This window comes from Stylophora pistillata, chromosome 4, assembly GCF_964205215.1.
Source record: "Stylophora pistillata chromosome 4, jaStyPist1.2, whole genome shotgun sequence".
NCBI lineage: Eukaryota > Metazoa > Cnidaria > Anthozoa > Scleractinia > Pocilloporidae > Stylophora > Stylophora pistillata.
In genome coordinates, this window is record NC_142522.1 from 21,822,954 (window position 1) to 21,828,294 (window position 5,341).

At 38.3% G+C, this 5,341-nt stretch overlaps 1 pseudogene across 1 annotated transcript; it reads right to left on the reverse strand.

Moving 5' to 3' along the window:
* Positions 1 to 2,034: 2,034 nt before the first annotated feature.
* On the reverse strand, positions 2,035 to 5,132 carry LOC148732859 (uncharacterized; annotated as a pseudogene). The gene is made up of 5 exons (XR_016000355.1): positions 5,005 to 5,132; positions 4,667 to 4,767; positions 4,085 to 4,139; positions 3,225 to 3,511; positions 2,035 to 3,057 (listed from the first exon to the last, which is right to left on the reverse strand). The product of XR_016000355.1 is annotated as an uncharacterized LOC148732859 (transcript).
* Between the last annotated feature and the right edge of the window lie 209 nt (positions 5,133 to 5,341).

Consider the following 5,341-nt stretch of genomic DNA (forward strand, 5'->3'; position numbering starts at 1 on the left):
TATGAAATGGAATGATCCAAAAATAAATATATTATGTTAACGCTTTGACACCTGAACCGCCCAAACTGCGCGATTGGTTCGCGCGAAGACGCTTTTCCCCCTACCTCTCCCTTATGAAGTAGAAGTTTGTCCCCAAACTTCCTCTAGGGTTAGGAGATCAACAAACCAATCAGAATCCGTCGTTTGCGCATATGTTTTGATGGCCTTAGGGTGTACTAGAGAGGCATCATTCTATGCATTCACACTAAATGATCAAATTTGAGAATATGGCGTCCGCGCAGCCGACCTTCAAAATTTTCAAGTCGGAATTTTTCGTTCCCATGCGATAGAGTTAGACCTTTTGGAACTCGGAATATATAATAGCAATGCTATAGAATACTCTGTTTGGAAAATAATGGATATCCAGGTCTTAAAGGTGACATAATAAGCTCTCGAGTCAACGATACTACGATTCCCTAAAGCGATGCGAATTGTGGCCGTAAACCGAAATCCGAACTTTCGGACTTCAAGCATAGGCCTAACGGCAATTTGACGATTCCAAGGTCCAGAAAATATTGCGTTTGAATAACAATGTGTTGAAAAAGTATTGTTTAATAAAAGATTTTGTGTCAAATTGTCAGTAGTACTTTCAGAACTTTTAGCAGATATCATGAGACTTGAGATCTCTTCACACACCGATAAATTTGCATAATTCACTTTGAAATTTAATCCGCATGCCTCTTTGCGCACATGCGAAAATATTTAGCGATTTTTCTCTTTCATCTCGAATTTTGAGAAAAAATCAATCGCGGAACAAATAATCGCTGAAATGCGACAGAAAAACTCCTTTAGGGGGCAAAGTATTTCCTTTACAGAGCAAATAATCATAGCAACGGGATACAACCGGCAGGAGACAAAAAACTGCGATCACGATCGCCGACGCGAGATACGAAAATCGGACGATATCGGAGAAGACCGAGCTAAACTCAGAATATTATCCGAAGGTTTCTATCGTTACGGACGTACGGACGGACAAACACTCTAGATGGCATAGTATCTAGGACTTCGCAGAAGTCCGTAGATATAAGAATTAAGGACCATAATCCCACCTGCTTAATTCCTGCGCAGCGAGCAGAAACATAATGAGGATTTAAGAATAAGAAGGAATGCGCGAATTATCACTGAAATAAATAACCATATTGCGAAGAAATTACATGTGCTACAGTTTTTTGAGAAATTTGAAATTTTCCTGAAGGTTTCTACATGGCTGAAGATTTCTTTAACACCTACCGGCCGATAGCAGTTTCTGTAAAAACAGTATCCTGTCGTGTTAATCAGGTAAATGTAGTTTTAAAAATGATGAATTGTACGTTTTAATTCTTCTTATCTACACTCATCCAGGTCATATTGAAGGTTCACGCATTAGATACTGCTCTTACACCAAAACCTACAGGACCTCTTCTGAGAGTTGTTTCAATTTTGTGAATTCTAGAGTTACACAGTTCAGATCTGCTTTCTAAACTATACATTTGTCTTTTCTATGTTCAAGAGAGGATGCCTAAGATACTAAGATATATATAGACACAGCACTGCATTTATCAAAAAATGAAATATACTATGGTTGGATGATAGGAGAAGCCTTCCCTACGAATGAGATTTTCAGGATGTTGGAAGTGATCAGAGTCGCTGAGTTCACATTTAAATTTTCCTCTGGTCTCTGAGATTCCAAGATTGAAGGTTGAACAGGAGTCCTCAGCATAACACCTCACTTCACAGTGATCTTTGTTATCAACCAGAAAGGACTTAATGACATGATTTTCGAGGTAATTGTCTTTCTCGGGTTGAACAAACTGCAAAATTCTGCACGTTTCTGATCATGAAAAAACATGAAAAATTCTAAAAGAAAGGGAACACAAGTTGTTTATAAAGATATTATACAAAAACCAAGATGAAGCAATCCAAGGCAGCTGTTTATGCCACAGGGCGCCAGCTGCGTTACAACAATACACATCAAGTCAATATTTGGGCAACAAATGCATCCTTGCTTCTGATTGGCCGGATTTTTTTAAGACTGCAGGGACCTTAAGCAAACCACGACGGCGACGGCAACGAGGACGTGGATTAAACAAAAGATCTAATTGGCAGAGCAATAGCTCAGCACGTGCATTTTTAAACTCAGTACATTTCTCAGCCGTCCCGACGGCAAATTATTTTAATTTCTATTTGGAACTCAGCGCTACTTTTAAACGTTATGTTAAGGTTGAGTTGTGGCGCCGTAAGAGATGGTAAACACGTGCAGCCGTTTTCAAAATTCTAATTAAAGGTAAAAATTCATTTCTTTAATCGATTTCTCCCTTGGGAATGCCGTCCTGACTGCTTAAGGTCCCTAATATAAAGAAAGTTACACACTTCTGGGTCATAAGTTTCTGCTCAAATACATTAATAATGCGGTTTTCTTACTGCACTATACACTGATAAATTGTTTTTCTCTACTCCATTTGCTCCATGTTTTCCATTCCACCTGTTTTGGTTGCCGCCTTATTGCTTGTCGAAGGAGTTTTTATGCCTCTTTGTTTTGTTGTCCAATCAGAGATGACGTAATGATATCCAAGGGATCGTTTCCTTTAAAAACTGGTTATATTCAAGATAATCTGCACCGTCCATTTTCATAACGAGAAAGCATCACACCTCCTGAAGATTTCATTTCAAGCGATCTGTAATGGCCAAATATCTCAGCACCTAGAAAGTTCTGTTGATTCGCGCTACTGCAGTCTCCTTGGGGTCGTCACGCCGCGTGCTCTCCCTCAAAGTATATCTTTTAAGTGCTTCACTTCATCTCCAGATAGCGCTTTATCAACAACCAGAAGATCTCTCATGTACCCATTAAAAGTCGGATTATCCGTGCTATCTCGTTTCTGCCCAATGTCGAAGACTTTATGCTCATTTTTGATCAAGTCCAAATGAATACGAGAACTGGTCTTCCTACCTTTTACAATTCCATTTATGTACAGAATTCCCTCTTTTCTATCTCGGCTCCAAGTGAACGCCACGTACATCCATTCATTGGGAACGATCTCCCTTTAGTTAATGAGAGAATAGAACACAAAAGGAAATGAGGCTTTGCGCCGCAAATCTCTGTTAATCAGTATACTTCCTGGGAAGGTAAATAGCTCTGGAATACAAATTTGAGTACTCCATGTGTCTCTTCCTATTTATTAATTCTACGTAGGAATACAAGCACCTACCCGCAACAGAAAAAGACCATGTTCTTTCCTTGAGGATCCCGAAGATTAGCACAAATTTTATGAATTTCAAAATAAAGAGTCTGAACTGACGTGGTATTGACCAGTCAGAATAGATGTGAACAGGACGACCACTTGGAGCAAGGCTTAAAACCCTTATCCAACACATGATACTAAAGCTGAAAGCTCGGATCGGGAGTGCTGGGGTTTCTGCGTAGGCACGCTGGGTTCCATCCAAATACAGTACTGTCCTGCCATCAATATTTTCATAGGAAGCACCATTGTACAAACTTGTCAGTTCATGAAAATAAGGGAGATACATGTGTCAATATGCATACCATGTACTATGCAGAATCCTCTGTACAAGTAGCTAATTGAAATAATGTCACTATTAACTAAAAGTATTTAAAACCGTTTTAAGAAAGGCCGATTTTTGATCTCCTTTGGAAAATATCCGCATTATGAACAAATTCAAGAATTATTTTTTAATTTCAGTAAAAATTAGGGAAAATGCAGAGGTAAACGTGGCTGGGAATAACTGGTAGTTTTTGTTGGGTACAATCAAGAGATTAAACAGTTTATAATCTCTTGGTACAACGCATTTTCGAAAATATCATTAAAGCTTTCATTTGTGAAAGCCACTAAATTACCTTGCATTCAAAAAAATTAACTAATTAACACTGGAGTTACTGCATCATTACAGTTCTGGGTAGTTTCAGGCTAAAAACCGTTGAATTTATTAGCGGTAAACATTGATAGTTCCAATCGCTGGAGCAATGATCGTAAACACGAATTTGAACTTTTCGCAGCATTAGCGTTCGAAAATGTTCATCCCAGCAGAAGAATGCATTCATCCATCTTACCTTATATATTGATCAGGCCCACTGAGTGCAAAATGAAAAGGAAATCCTTCGAATCCTTAAAACAAAAAAAGATGAATACTGGTGTTGTTTTATCACGATTTACCAAATTCCTGTGTCATAATGGTATTGGTTTGCTTTAGTATTTCAGATGTTTGAAGTGTGAACAAAATTAAAAACAACGAAACAAAAACAAGAAGTCTAGCAGAAAAGTAATTGGACGATTTTAAATAATTCTTGTCTGGTCGTCCGCAGATCCACGAACTAGTCAAAGTTAGTACTACAAACAGATGCTACAGAGCACGTTTATATACCTTTCTTAAACAAGAAGATTCTTATTTACTTTCATGCTAAAAAAAAAAATAAATAAATAAAAAGGGAATTTAAGGTTACTTCCCACCTTCAGAAGCCGAAAAAAATCGTTTTTTCTTTTATTAGACTAGATTGATGTTCAACATTTTACCCAACGTTTACAAAAATAAAAATTTAAAAATCTCAAAAAGCGTCCTACTTATTAAGGAAAAGGTATTTTCAGATGAAATTTAATAAATCAGGAAGGCGTCATAATCTCGTAAATGAGCATACCTCCTGGGGGAATATTCGCGGCAATTTCATGTCCTTTGCATATTTTGCTTACATCGCGCACTTCACAATTCACACGTGGAAGTTCTCTGCTAGTGGAAAGTCTTTTCTCATGGATAAAAAACATAGATCAAAATTATAGAAGAGTCCTTGGGCAAAGACAAAAAAAAGAAAAAAAAACAGGCCCAAAGAAGAGAGAAGTGGCGCCATTTTGTCAGAAAAAAAAAAACAGTCCTAGCACTCCTCTCCACGCTGGCATCCTTTCAAGAAGCGAGTACCTGCCTTAATACAAAAAACATAGGCAATCGCCTCGAATCGTATGAAATCCTGAATAAACCTACCCGAAGGAACTCATTTCAACGATAAAGGTAATCCTTAAGATGTCTGTCGATTCGCTGTTTTGCTTTTCAGCAGTTTCTCCAACTTTGCCTTTCTTGCCGTGGGTTTTTCCTTTGCCAACTTTGCCCATTACTCAACGTAATGGGCAAAAAACGTAACTGCTATGCAATACTTTTCCCGGGGAAATCTTGATCCATCGTCATTGGCGCTAGGAAGTCCTGTCTTCCCGTTGGTTAGCGGTTTCAGGAGGCGAGAAAATCTCCTGGTGTGGCGCTAGTTTTTTACAAACCTTTAGGAGCTAAAATCTCGCATTTGATTTTGAGAGGAATTCATCCGCTT